This window comes from Microcebus murinus, chromosome 8, assembly GCF_040939455.1.
Source record: "Microcebus murinus isolate Inina chromosome 8, M.murinus_Inina_mat1.0, whole genome shotgun sequence".
Taxonomy (NCBI): domain Eukaryota; kingdom Metazoa; phylum Chordata; class Mammalia; order Primates; family Cheirogaleidae; genus Microcebus; species Microcebus murinus.
The window spans coordinates 32,498,630-32,514,199 of record NC_134111.1 but is presented as its reverse complement, the minus strand read 5'-3'; the positions used below and the strand labels follow the sequence as shown (position 1 = coordinate 32,514,199).

At 39.0% G+C, this 15,570-nt stretch overlaps 1 non-coding gene and 1 pseudogene across 1 annotated transcript; both read right to left on the bottom strand.

Annotated features, from left to right (window-relative positions):
* Window positions 1-15,570, bottom strand: part of LOC105879584 (52 kDa repressor of the inhibitor of the protein kinase-like) — a 73,816-nt pseudogene that overhangs the window by 44,566 nt on the left and 13,680 nt on the right.
* On the bottom strand, window positions 15,078-15,178 carry LOC142872464 (small nucleolar RNA U13). Its single transcript, XR_012920721.1, has one exon. It is a non-coding gene; the product is annotated as a small nucleolar RNA U13 (small nucleolar RNA).

Here is a 15,570-nt window from a genome sequence, read left to right as displayed (position 1 = left end):
TCTCCCAGTATGTGGCTTGTCTTCTCATTCTCTTGACATTATCTTTCACAGAGCAGAAAATTTTTAATTTTAGTGAACTCCAGCTTACCAATTCTTTGTTTCCTAGTGTAGCTAAAAAGTTATTGCCATAGCCAAGGTCATCTAGGTTTTCTCCTATGTACTATCCAGACTATTTTAAAAAGCTTTTCTGGAAGTGCTGCCAAATGAGGGGCCACCGTTTTCTGCAAGGGAAGCTGGGAAATGGAATTGTTAAGACATTTACATCATTGCTACCCCAAATCTAGGGATCCTGGTAGTAGGGGGGAAGGGAGGATGGTTATCGTGGCACAGTTCTCAGTCTCTATGGCAAATGCATATACATGAGACTTCCACTTCCATGTAGCTGCAGAGACAGCAAATGTTTGCTTTGCTTCCTTGAATGGTGGTAAAGGAAGTAAACTATAAACGTTTGACAATATCTAGATGTACCCCTTAGGTTAGGAAGGGTATTTCCTTTTTATTTTATCTTGTACTTTTTATTATTTTTCTAGAAATAAATGCAGACAAGACAAAAAAATTTTGAAAAGATATAAAAGCTAAAAATAAATGCAAGACATGTTTATTTTATAAACACAATGTTTTGTTCTGTTGAACAAAATAATTACTATAAGTTTATCTGGATTTTGATGCTATGCTACTTGGTTATAATAGTAAACAAATGTCCACTAAACACCCTTCAGGATAGCACACCCTTCTAGGTCTTTGTAGCACATGGATTTTTTTGATGTCCATCTTAAATTTGTAAGCTTTGGGAGGAACTCATGCAGTTGTTAGTTAAATCAAGTAAACTGGCTCTGTATTCTTATAATTTAAAACAAAGAATATGCATGATAAATATTTGCTATTATTTGTGATGTGGTTGTGGAAGGCCATTAAGAGCATTTCTGCTTCAACTGAAGGGTGCTTTCCTACTCTTGTCAGACACAAAGCAAGCCTCCTTTTGTTTTCTGATCACAGCTCTAATTTTCCCTGCTGGATGAATTCACCAAGTTGAGAATCTGAGAGGCCTTAACATTAGCAGAATCTGCAAAGCGCCAGAGGGGCACAAAACCTGCACAGGGAACATTTGCTCTATGGGCTTGGCGGTGTGGTTGCCACAGCTACCAAAGCTGCTGATTTCTCTGCTTTGTGTTCATGTGGGAAGAGGAGCTCTCAAGGTGCCACGGCCCTTATTATATAACTGACATTGAAATTCATTTGCTTTGATATTCACATTTTAATCTAGCATACCTACTCTTAAATAGGACTTTTCTTTGGGAATATTCAGCTAGGTGGGGGATGGGTAGACAAAGTTTCATACAATCAGGATTGCAGATCATAGAGTAAATTAATATTTAATTATGATTTTTCCCTGGATTTTGCCACCTATTCGTACCTTGACTTAGACCAATGTCAGGGGGCTGCATTGCTGTATCTGCCACAAAAAGAATACAAGAACCATTTATTCATACACAGACACACACACACAGACACACACACACACTTACACTATGGGCCAATTTTAAAATAGCAATTAAGATAAAAGCACATTAGCCTGACTCCTTGGTGAAGTTAAATATCCATGTATAATTAACTGACAAATCATTCTGAAGCCTTAAGTTTCTGCACTTTATTTAACAATCTTTAAGCAGTATCTATAAAATATTAATTGCAGATGAGTAGGCTTCTCTTAAGACCAAATCATGTACATAATATAATTGACATATGACCTTCTCTAGGGGAAGTTACTTAGTGAGAGATATATGAGAATGTGTTAACAAAAGGGTTTGCAGTTTATATATTTCCATGTTTTCATAAGTGTTATCAATGATAAAGAAGTTTCTCACTTCTTCCACTCACTAGTCCCCAATCTCAGTCCCCAATCTCAGGTCCCCAATCCTCACAGGAGGATGTGAGTTTTATATCTTCTCTTTGATGAAATGTCATTATCAACAGCAAAATACTTACATTTTTTAGGTTAGGAAGGAGCAACTGAAACACCATTTGTAGTATTTAATTTTTTGGTTTTGTTGTTAAAAGAAAGCATGCTTGACCACTGCAGTTGTTTAACACCTTCAAATTTAGAGAGATGTCATGATATACATCTCCTTTGTTTACATTTTTAACAATCATTAATTTGTCTATCAAGAATTCTTCTGTAAATACTGTTAAATATAATCTATATTATACTGGATGCTTGGTTTTATTCTCAGCAACCTTTTTTTCCTATCTTTCCCCAAAGACCTCCAGTTTTCTTTGGGTGATCCTTGTGGGAACTGGAAGCTAAATATAAGCCCAGTAGCAAAGGTTGGTCATGTGACTCAGGCTAAGTAAATCAGAGCTTTTTGTTCCTTTGGCCACAGTGATTAATAGAACAAGCACGGAAACTTAGCTAGTGTCATCATTATAAATACTAAGACTTGCTTTGAAATGCTAGGACGAAGATGCTTTCTACTCATTCGAATAGTGTAGGGTTATATTTCCAAGGTCCAATTGACTTCAGACTTGTCTGTGGCCAATGACATGCACAAGGAAGGGACTTGTGCCATGTCTAAAGGGAGCCTTAACAACCATCATGTGTTTCAGCCATGTTCTTTTTTCCCTGGTCAGCCAGAACACTGGCAATGACAGACAGGAGCTGCTTCATCAGCCTGGGACTTGAGACACAAAGACACTGTGAAACAGAGCCACCGATGACTACAGTGGACACGGACAGTAAACTGAAAATGATTTTTTAATTGCTATAAGTCATTTAGATGTGGGAGTTGTTTTTCTGCAGCATGCCATAGCCTACATGGTAAGGTGTGGACGTGATGCTCGGAATTGCTGTAGCCATTTCTGCTGCATGAAGTCAGCCAATGACAAAGCTGAGGGAAGAACAAAGCAGAATCAGAAAAATCATAGGCAAAGACAGATGGAACTCTGATGAGGGTACAAACTGTTGGTTCATGGCTACAGTCATCGCTACAGCTGATATTTTAAAAGTGAATCAGTATATTTGCTTTATTACTTATGCCAATTTAGCTAAATTTTCTGTTACTTGCAACCAAAGCAAAACTAATTGCCTTACATAGCATGCCATAAGTTCCACTTCATTTTCACACAACATACATGTGAAATAGCCTGGAAACCAGCCCAAGCAATTTAAATCATAAGGTCCTGAAAGTTTATGGCTAGATCAATATTGACAAAGGAAGGAAGCCACTCAATAGACAAATTTATCATAAAATTAGGTGGATGCCAAATAAGAACTATGTAAAATCACTCTGCTAGTAATAAGACTCAAATTATTTCTTTAAGGATGAGTGAAGACCTTACATTTTTCCAGAATTTAATGCCTATTTAAAGATGTATGAACAAAGATCTGTAAGGAGAAGTGTTGGGAGAAGGGTCATGGGGTGATATTTGGAAAGACTCTTGACCAAATTTCACAAAGTATCTAAAATGCTACCATAACTATACTAACTGACTCATCCCTGGGTTTGTTTTCTCTGTTAGAGAAAAACTGAAATTAAGAAAACTATCAAAAATAAGTCAAAATAAGTATATGCACCCCTTTACATTAAACAGTAAATGTCATGTTTTACAACAAATGGAACAGGTAACACTTGCAACATTTTTTTGAGTGTTTCCCTTGGAAGAGCGAGTCACGTGTGCTCTATGCTGCTACTCAAGGGCAGAGTGGACTCTCCTGTTGAACCCTCTGAAATGACTGAATGGAGTTAAAATTGGGCTTCACCATGGATAATTTTTTGGTTGTAGGAGAGATAGTTATTAAGGTCAGAACACTTTCACTCTTTTTTTTTTTTTTTTTTTTTTAATTATTTTTTTTTATTTTGGCATATTATGGGGGTACAGATTTTAAGGTTTCAATAAATGCCCATTTCCCCCCTCCCCCCAAAAGTCTGAGTCTCCATCATGACCATCCCCCAGATGGTGCACATCTCACCCACTATGTATGTATATACCCGCCCCCCTCCCCCCTCCCACCTGCCCAATACCCTATTACTGTAGCACCTATGTGTCCACTTAGGTGCTACTCAGTTAATACCAGTTTGCTGGAGAATATATCTGGTGCTTGTTTTTCCATTCTTGGGATACTTCACTTAGTAGTATGGGTTCCAGCTCTAACCAGGAAAATATAAGGTGTGCTATATCACCATTGTTTCTTAGAGCTGAATAGTACTCCATGGTGTACATATACCACATTTTATTAATCCATTCTTTGATTGATGGGCACTTGGGCTGTTTCCACAGCCTTGCAATTATGAATTGTGCTGCTATAAACATTCGAGTGCAGGTGTCTTTTTTGTAGAGTGTCACTGGATCATTTGGGTAGATGCCCAGCAATGGGATTGCTGGATCAAATGGTAGATTCACTTGTATCGCTTTAAGGTATCTCCATATTGCTTTCCACAGAGGTTGAACTAGTTTGCAGTCCCACCAGCAGTGTAGGAGTGTTCCTCTCTCTCCGCAACCACGCCAGCATTTATTGTTTGGAGATTTTTTGATAAAGGCCATTCTCACTGGGGTTAAGTGATATCTCATTGTGGTTTTGATTTGCATTTCCCTGATGATTAGAGATGTTGAGCATTTCTTCATATGTTTGTTGGCCATTCTTCTGTCTTCTTTAGAAAAATTTCTGTTCAAGTCCTTTGCCCACTTTTTAATGGGGTTATTTGATTTTTTCTTCCTGATTTTCGTGAGTTCTAAGTATATTCTAGTTATCAGTCCCTTATCGGATGCATAGGATGCAAAAATTTTCTCCCATTCTGTAGGTTGTCTGTTTACTTTCATGACTATTTCTTTGGCTGTGCAGAAGCTTTGTAGTTTGATCATGTCCCATTTATTTATTTTTGTTGCTGCTGTGATTGCCTTTGGGGACTTCTTCATAAACTCTTTGCCCAGGCCGATGTCTAGGAGAGTGTTTCCAACTTTTTCCTCTAGAGTTCTAATAGTTTCATATCTTAGGTTTAAGTCTGTTATCCAGCGTGAGTTGGTTTTTGTGAGAGGTGAAAGGTGTGGGTCCTGTTTTAGCCTTCTACAGGTGGCTATCCAGTTTTCCCAGCACCATTTATTGAAGAGGGATTCTTTTCCCCAGCGTATGTTTTTGTCTGCTTTGTCAAAGATGAGACGGCTATATGAGGATGGTTTTATATCAGGATTCTCACATCTGTTCCACTGGTCAATATTCCTGTTTTTGTGCCAATACCATATTGTTTTAATTACTACAGCTTTGTAGTATAGTTTAATATCTGGCATATTAATGCCTCCCATTTTGTTTTTGTTGCCTAGAATTGCTCTTGATATTCGGGGTCTTCTTTGGTTCCATACGAAGCGTAAAATTATTTTTTCTATATCTGTGAAGAATGCTGATGGGATTTTAATAGGTATTGCATTGAATCTGTAGATCAGTTTGGGTAGTATAGACATTTTGACGATATTGAGTCTGCCGATCCACGAGCATGGTATGGATTTCCATCTGTTTACATCCTCTGCTATTTCCTTCCTCAGTGTTTCATAGTTCTCCCTGTAGAGGTCTTTTACCTCTTTGGTTAAATATATTCCTAGGTACTTTAATTTCTTTGTTGCTATTGTGAAGGGAATTGAGTCTTTGATTTGGTTCTCAATTAGATTGTTGTTGGCGTATATGAATGCCTCTGATTTCTGTGTATTAATTTTGTATCCTGAGACTTTACTAAATTCATTGATCAGTTCCAGGAGTTTCTTGGTTGAATCCTTGGGGTTTTCTAGATACAATATCATATCATCAGCAAACAGTGAAAGTTTGATCTCTTCTGCCCCTATTTGGATACCTTTGATTCCATTTTCCTGTCTGATTGCTGTAGCCAAGACTTCCAGCACTATGTTGAATAGAAGTGGAGATAGTGGGCAGCCTTGTCTGGTTCCAGTTCTAAGTGGGAATGATTTCAGTCTTTCCCCATTCAGTATGATGTTGGCTACGGGTCTGTCATATATGGCTTGTATCATTTTTAGGTATGTCCCTTCTATGCCTATTTTCTTAAGTGTTCGTATCATGAAAGGGTGTTGAATTTTGTCAAAAGCTTTTTCTGCATCTATTGAAAGAATCATGTGGTCTTTGTTTTTGCTTCTGTTTATGTGGTGAATTGCATTTATAGATTTACGTATGTTGAACCATCCCTGCATCCCTGGGATGAAGCCCACTTGGTCGTGGTGGATTATTTTTTTGATAAGTGTCTGGATTCGGTTAGCTAAGATTTTGTTGAAAATTTTTGCATCTATATTCATTAGGGATATTGGTCTGTAGTTTTCTTTTTTTGTTGCATCCTTTCCTGGTTTTGGTATCAGAGTAATATTCGCTTCATAAAAGGTGTCGGGGAGGTTTCCGTTCTTCTCGATGTTGTGGAATAGTTTCTGCAAGATAGGTACTAGTTCTTCTTTGTAAGTATGGTAAAATTCAGGTGTGAAGCCATCTGGACCGGGACTTTTCTTTTTAGGGAGATTTTTAATTGCTGTTTCTATTTCAGCTGTTGAGATTGGTCTGTTCAGGGAATCTATTTCTTCCTGGTTGAGCCTAGGGAGGCTGTGTGTTTCTAGAAATTTGTCCATTTCCTCCACATTTTCCAGTTTGTGTGCATAAAGATTTTTGTAGTATTCATAAATTGTATCTTGTATCTCTTTGGGATCAGTTGTGATATCTCCTTTTTCATTCCTGATGGAGCTTATTAGAGATTTCTCTTTTCTGCTTTTCGTTAGCTTAGCCAATGGCGTGTCAATTTTGTTTATTTTTTCAAAGAACCAACTTTTTGTTTTATTAATCTCCTGAATAGCTTTCTTGTTTTCAATTTCGTTTAGTTCTGATTTGATCTTGTTGATTTCACTTCTTCTGCTGGGTTTGGGGTTGGTCTGTTCTTCTTTTTCCAGCTCTTTGAGTCGTTTCATTAGATTGTCTATTTGTGATCTTCTTGCCTTTTGGTTATAGGCATTTATGGAGATAAACTTTCCTCTCAGAACTGCTTTAGCTGTGTCCCAGAGGAGTTGATAATTTGTCTCTCCATTGTCGTTTTCTTCATAGAAGTTTTTTATTTCCGTCTTGATTTCTTCATTTACGAAGTAATCATTTAGTAGGAGGTTGTTTAATTTCCACGTTTTTGTGTAGAAATGTGAGTTTCTGTTAGGGTTGATTTCTAGTTTTATTCCACTGTGATCTGAGAAAGTACATGGTATGATTTCTATTTTTTTAAATTTCTTGAGATTTTCTTTGTGTCCTAGGATATGGTCAATCTTAGAGAATGTCCTGTGAGCTGATGAGAAGAACGTATATTCAGTGGATTTTGGGTAGAATGTTCTGTAGATGTCTGTCAGACCCAATTGTTCTAGAGTTTTGTTTAAGTCCATTATTTCTTTATTAATTTTCTGTTTGGAGGATCTGTCTCGTGCCGTCAGTGGGGTGTTGAAATCTCCGGCGATTATGGAGTTGCTATTAATCCATTTGCTTAGCTCCAGTAAGGTTTGCTTTATGAATCTGGGTGCACCTAAGTTGGGTGCATATATATTTAAAATTGTTATCTCCTCTTGTTGGACTGTGCCCTTCACCATTATATACTGACCCTCTTTGTCTTTTACTACTTTTGTTGGTTTAAAAACTAAATCGTCTGAAATTAGAACTGCCACACCAGCCTTCTTTTGGTTTCTATTTGCTTGGAATATTGATCTCCACCCTTTTATTTTTAGTCTATGTGCATCCTTGCAGGTTAAATGTGTTTCCTGAAGACAGTATATACTTGGCCTGTATTTTCTTATCCATTCAGCCAGCCTATGTCTCTTGAGTGGAGAGTTTAAGCCATTCACATTTATTGAGAGAACTGATAGGTAAGGTAGATTACTGATCATTCTGTTGGGTTGGATGTTGTTGCTATGATTTCTGTCTTGAGCCATTGTAATATCTGGCCTTTAATATCTTTGGGTTTTGGTTGTTTTTATATCCGTGGATTATTATTATGATGTTCCGTGGGTAACGCTGTTTTAAGTACTTCTTGTAGGGCTGGTCTTGTCTTGGTGAATTCTCTGAGCCTTTGCTTGTCTGAGAATGTTTTTATTTCTCCTTCATATATGAAGCTTAGTTTTGCAGGGAATAATATTCTAGGCTGGGCATTGTTTTGTTTCAAAAGAGTGAGAATGGGGCCCCAGTCTCTCCTTGCTTGTAAAGTCTCATTAGAGAAGTCTGATGTTATTCGAATTGGCTTTCCCTTGTATGTCACTTGCTTCTTTTGTCTTACAGCTCTTAGAAGGGCCTCTTTAGTTGATACTTTGGTCAGTCTGATGACTGCATGACGTGACGTCTTCCTGTTTGCATTGAATCTCCCAGGGGTCCTCTGGGCTTCTTGAACTTGTATATCGAGATTTTGAGCAAGGCCTGGGAAATTTTCCTCTATTATATCTTCAAAAAGCTTGTCCAGCCCTTGAGTGTTGTCTTCCTCCCCTTTGGCTAAACCTATGACCCTCACGTTAGGTTTTTTCACATAATCCCACAGCTCTTGTAGGCTTTGGTCTTTTCTCTTGTTTCTCTGCTGTATTTCTGTGACTGATTTATTTAATTGGAAGGTGTTATCTTCAAGCTCTGAGATTCTTTCTTCTGCTTGATCTACCCTGTTCTTGAGACTTTCCACAGTATTTTGTAGTTCTCTGAGTTGATTCTTCATCTCCAGGACTTCGGTTAAAGTTTTCTTCACTGTGTCAATCTCTTTGTTGAACCTTTGTTCCATTTCTTGGAGGTTTTTTGTGTTTTCTTGGTGTTGGTTATTGAGTTGTTGTTGCAGCTGGGTGAGTGTTCTTATGATCCACATACGAAATTCCTTTTCTGTCATATTGGTTGCCTGATTTTGGTCGGTGTCCGTTTCTAGGGGGCTGGTGCTCCTCCTTGGGGGTGTGTTTTCCGTTTGGTTCTTCATATTTCCTGAGTTCTTTCGCTGACTTCTTCCCATGTCGATCAGTTGTTGTTTCTTTCCTTAGGTTATTGTTTGGGTATTCACACACCTTGTTTAGTTTCTGAGGCATTAGGTGGTGCCTGTGGGTGAAATTGGACCACTCCCTGTATATTGAGTCAGTGGATGCCGTGGAAAGGCTGTGCAAGATGCCGCCCCTGTCAGTAGGTGGCGTTTGCTTGGAGGAACAGGCTATGGTGTTGATTTTGAGTCCTGTTATCAGCTCTTGTTCTGGGCGGAGCTGGGTTGGGTAAGCCTGCCCTCAGGCCGTTAGCAGGGGTCAAAGTTCTGTTCTCAGCTTACAGGGAAAGCTGTCAGGGCAGGGCTGGAATGGTCCCGCTCAGCCAGAAAGTCTGGAGGTGGGGGTGGGGCTGTCTGAGACCCGCAGTCTGCAGCAGGCCTCGCTTCTTTCCACCCTCCCCAACTCTGCAGCTACTCCTGGGCCTCTGCCAGCAGGCCAGACCACAAGCCACCAGGCCTCCCCGGACTGTGGTGCCGGCGGGGAGGTTCCCTGCACAGGAACGCCACCTGGGTTGGGCGCACGGCCTCCTCCTGGGAGGAGGGTTGCCCTCTAGGACGCCGATCCGCCCCTGGAGGCACACAGCCCTCAGTAGGCTGTTCGTGTATAATCCTTCTGTGCCCGGGGCAATGCTAGCCCTCGGTGCAGGGGATCTGGTCTGCAGGTCCGACCTCTGGGTCCCAGAGTTCAAACTGTATTCCCACCAGGGAGAGGATTTCCGGTCCTAATTCACCCACAGGGAGCCCAAGCTGGATCTATGTCTCTCAGCCTCTGAGTCGGCACCGTTTTCCTGGGAACACGGTGCCAGCAGCACCTGGGAGGGCGGGCGGGGTCCCAAACGGGAAGGTCCCGTTCCCTGGAGGTGCCTCCGGCTGGTGGCTGTATTGTCTCTCTGGGCAGCCGCGGGTAGGGTCGGCGGAGGGGAGGAGGAGGCAATATGGCGCCTGCCGCGCGGCTCGGGTCCGTGCACACGGAGGTGCCCGGAGGAAGTTGGGAACCTGGTGCCACGTCTGCTACAGGCTCACCGTTGGCAAGCGGCGGCAGTCTCTGGGCTGATGTCCGCAGGTCTCTCCACCCACTGGGGAGCCCGCCAGCAGTCCCGAATGCAGGGGAGGGGAAACAGCAATTCCACCTACCCTTGCCGCTGGTCTCCGGGCTGCTCTGGTGGTCTCAGCCTCCAGTTCTCCTCCGCAGCCTCCTCCCGTGGAGTCTCCCGGGGTCTCAGGTACCCCTCCTTCTGGCCCTTGTCCGCTGTATGCTCGTCTTCTTGCTTCTTTCCTCTAGTTTCTGCTAGAATTGGTCTTTTCTGTAGAGACCCTCTGTCTGGCGGTGTTATTCGTCCGCCATCTTGCTCCGACCCCCAGAACACTTTCACTCTTTGAAACAGTCTTCAGTTTATGAGCGAAACTTTCTGTGTCTACCCTTTCAAATGTGAATGGACATTTGAAGGCAGTAAATCTTACAAGTAGAGGGCTGAAACCAATAAATAAATAGTAATATTCTTAGTTAAGAATAAAGTAACAGTAAAACAGCAACAACAATTTTAAATACAGTATCTTTGAATAATCTCGGTACATAGAAGTGTGTATTTCATTTTTTATATCATCTTAATCTCTTATTTATTGAAGAATATTTGAATAAGGAATAATTTTGCATGATAAATATATAATGCAAAATGATATGCAGTCAAAAGTTTTGCTCTCACCTTTACCCTCGTGGACCCTGTTTTCCTCTGTTACCAGCAGGTAACCATAGAGTTAATTATAAGTATCCTTTCAGAATTCCATCATGCACAACCAAGTAAATGCACATATATTGTCGTTTTCCTTTTGTCTCACCCAAAATGTAGCACACTATAGACTGTTCTGTATTTTGCTATTTTCATTTGCTGATATATCTTGGAGATCCTTATCAGTACACCAATAGCATTGTCATGCTTTCTTACATCTGCGTAGTATTTCCTGGAAGAGGTGTACAGTAATTTATTTAATCAGCTCTCTATTGATAGAAAGTTGCATTATTTTCAATTTTTTATGATGACACAAAATGCTTTTGATAAATAATCTTCACATATGTTATTTCATACATATTTATTGCTTATTTCTAGAGAAACAAAATAAAGCCAAGCCCTAAAAGAATTATCCTCAATTTTGGCAAGTTTCTAAATCAGAGGGCTTACTTGGGTTATTTTAATGACCTAATGTCACTAATTTTTTCTTCACTAGCCATCTCATTTAGCCAGGAAAAGTGGCTTTAATTTATAAATAAATGCAAGTGATGCAAATGTTTGGGAAGAAGGGATGCATGTCATATATATCCATAGAGCTATGTAGGAGCTGCAAAAAGGTTGATTTCCAACAGAATGATGAAAGTAAGGGCCTTCCCAAAACCTTGGAAAGCCCTGGGCCTTCTCATCTTGACCTCCATTTGAATGCGCTACTTGAATCTGAGGATTCATCTTCCAAATTGATTCTGACAAGCATTCCTTCCTTTATATTCCTTTACCCATCAGCTACATTTTCCAACATGATTGCTGCATCATGAATGCCCTTTTTATTATGTAAGGGAGAAAAAAAATTTTTTTTTTCCCTACTCATCCTAGGTTCATTGGCCGGGACCCTGTAAATTACATTGAGAAAGACAGATTAGCAAGAAAAGAACAAACAGAAATTTATTAATGCATGCATAGCACATACACACAGGAGTAATCAGTGATGAGTAACTCAAAGAAGAGGTGAGAATTTGAACTTATATAGCATCTTAACAAAAGAACGATAAATTTGTAGGGAAGAAACAAAAATAAGGAAGAGGACTTTGAGCTTCCAGGGTGGCAAATATATGGAGAAACTTAGTGAAATATGTTGTGTAGACCTCTCTAGTGTGGTGTCAAGTGGGAGGTTGTCTCTGGTGGACGAACTTCTGTCCTTCCTGGTAGAGAAGGGAAAGGGACCCACTTTTAGGCAAATAGGGGTAGGGCAGAGAGCTTTCCTTGTATTTGCTTCTTCTCAATTGTCTTCAGCTCAAAATAGTCTTTATACCAAATAAGTAGCATATTTTGAGGTTGCATATTCTGCTACCCTTCCATACCATCCTATTTATTCTATGTGCATTCTGTTGCTGCTGTGTCACTTTAAAAGGTCTCTTTTGTTGTCTAATACCTATATCAATTCTTCTTTGTTGTTGTTGTACAATGTTTTCTCAAAGACTTTTTTTGGTAATTACTTTAATGGTTTTTGACGATTTATTCTCTCCCCAAGCACTCAATGGGAAATTTAAAACACAGGCAAGATTTTGTTTGTTTTTGTTTTTTGGTTTAAAGAATCCAAATTTGGTCCAAATCAAAATCAAAATCTGGTTTAAAAAATCCCTTTTAAATCACAAACTGCCTAAAGGTAAATTAAGTTAACATTTTTAATTAATATATTTTTATAGACCCGTAGCTTTCTAAGAGGCCAATATTTTCAACTCTACCCACGCAATCTGATCTCTGCATGTTCCCCTCACTGACAACAATGGCTTGTAGGAAATTTCCTTTACCAATCTTTCCCAGCTACTCCACCACCAGAATATGCTCTCCACTAGTCACGGAGTCCCTGGGTTTTTTTTTTTTAAGCATCTGTAGTTCATACCTCCAGTATTACTTTGAAAAGTATGGGTGGGGAAGCAGTGGAGTGGGGGGCACTCTATTTTCTTTTTTCAGCAAATCCATTTATTGATTCAATTGATTTATTGGTATGTTTTCCCTCTTTTACTGCCTTCTTTTTTTGCTCACTTATGCCTGAATTTGTCTCCTTCATGGTTCTCTCTGCAAGTAGTATCATCCTCAGCTTCCTTTAGCTGCTTTCCAGAATTCTGAAAGCAAAGGTCTCCAAAACATAAATGACCTACTAGTACTCTGAGAATAGTTTGTTTAATTATAGTTGGGGGTAAGTCAACATTACTATAATCCCTCTTTTAAAAAAATGTATTGATACTTCAGTTGGCTTAGGATGGTTCTAAATAACTCTTTAGTCATTTACTATCTGTTCCTTGTTATTAGAAATGAAGAGGTCTGATTGTTGTATTTGTGCAATTTTGTGTACGTATTTATAAACCATAACAAAGATACAGTCACTGCAATATACAGAGACTGCATGTTTTTATACGACTGCAAAGGATAATGCTATTGGTTTATGAATTCAAACTCATTTTCCTATATAAGTGAGAAAAAAAATAAAATCATACTTTTCCCAGTGGTTATGGTTAACCTTATGATGATTACCCCTCCAACATGTTATTATTATTTGGGCAGTGGAATTTTGCAGAAAAGAACAAAAGGCAGAAAAATAGAAAATATTCAGCAACAAATTGAGAGGAAATCATGTTTGACTAGATTGCAATATTCGAATTGTGGTTAAACTAATAGCCTGCCTGATATTTTGGGCTGATTGCTCCCTCCCCAAGGGGATATTATAAACAAGGATTTACTATCAAAATATTTTTTATTTGTCTGAAAACTAATTTGCCAAGCCTGGAGATCAGAGGTGTGGAGCAGATGGGAAAAACAACCTGTTTCTCTGCCTTTAAGGAATCAGCTGCAGAGAGAACTGCGGCAAGTGGAATGGAAATGTCACTTGAGCCCTGAAGCTTCGTAAATATCAGGAAAGTAGACAGTACCAATCTCCCAGCCCACAGCTCACAAAACCACTTTCTCCTCCAGCAGGTATTAAACATTAATGACCGTTTCTATAATAAGGGCGAGGACGACTCTTTGCTGTAGACCTGTCCAATCATTTGGGTTGTGTTGGATTTTCAATAGCAGCACGTATCACAATTTTTTTTTCTGTGCCTTTTATCACAGTGAGAATCTTCAGCCTGAAGGTAATGAAGTGCTTCCTTCACCACTCTGTATCATTTGAAATATTTATCTGATTATTTGAATAAAAGATTACTGCAACTTACTATAACTATATCCCTGTGTATACTCAGATTTCAAAAGGAAAAAGGAAGCTTAACAAATGAAATAATACCAAGACATTTGTCAATAAACTTTACAAGTAACAAAAAATGCCATGATAAGTAGCAGCTTGGTTATGGAATGTAAACTCACACACAATGCTGAGCATTGGACCAAACCCAAAGCAACAATTGTCCTTTGCAGTAATAAGTTAGACATCAATAAGTTTAAAAGACATTTTTTTAAAAAACACATTTGAGCATTGCTGAATACATTCTAGCCACCTTGTTGATTCTAAGTGGAGTCACTAAAGATAATGTGGATTCTATCAGGCAGTTTTCTCATGATCCGTGTTATTGTACCCTGAGTCTCTGGTTTTATTACCTGGTGAGTATGATGCATGGAAATGCCTAAGTACAGGTACCTTCCAAGTTCCACCTGCCTGGCTGCGGGGAATTTAGTGTTTTGCAAAGGATGCCACTCCATATACTTTTTGGAGTAAGTACAGGTGGCAACATGAGTCCAAAAAGGAGCTTTTGTCCCCACTAATTGCCATAGAAGGTCACTCTGAGACTTTGCTCCATCAGGACCCAACAGCCATAATGGCTGTGCTAATTACATTCCCACCAACAGTGTAAAGGGTCCCCTTTTCTCCACAGCCTGACCAGTACTTGTTATCTTTTGTCCTTTTGTTAAGAGTCCTTCTGACAGGTGTGAGATGATATCTCATTGTGGGTTTAATTTGCATTTCACTTAAGATTAGTGATGTCAAGTATTTTTTCATACATCTGTTTGCCATTTGTCTGTTTTCTTTGGAGAAATATATATTCAGGTCTCTTGCCCATATTTTAATCAGGTTATTTTTTTTTCTTGCTATTGAGTTGTTTGAGTTCTTTATATATTTTGGATATTAACCCCTGATTGAATATATGGCTTGCAAATATTTTCTCCTAATCCCTAGGTTGTCTCTTCATATTGTTAATTGTTTTCCTGGCTGTGCAAAAGCTTTTTAATTTGGTGTAATCCCATTTGTCTATTTTTTTTTTGCTTTTGTTGTCTGCACTTCTGGGGTCAAACCCCCCAAAATTATTGCCCAGACCAATTTTGTGTAGTTTTTCTCCCATGTTTTTTTCTCCCATGTCAGACAGGTAATGTGTTGATGTAACAAGGTGTGAGGGAGTCATATCTCACACAGGTGCATGAAAACCCAATCATCACACTGATGAACTACAAAAGGATCTTCCCCCCATGGTTTTCTGATATCTTCCTAAACCTTTTGTAGGACAATAGCTATTAAATAGATAAACCAGAAATAAAATGCAGATCCAAGTGATATTAAGCTCCTAAGAGTTATATTGGAGCTCTATAACCTCAATAGCTCCTGTGGATTAAAGTAAGATATAATATGAAACACTTAGTTTAGTATCTGACAGAAATTTTCCACAATTTAATAATAATTATTAGTTATTATTATTCCAAGTTCCCATTGTAACTACAATATTGATATTGCTAGAAGCTGTTTTGTTTTAATACAAATTAAATTTATTAGCAGAATTCTGTGGAAAGTGTCAGCTTTTCTGTCCCCTATTTTTGGTATTCTCAGGATTGCTGGAGGAGGACAGGGAATAATT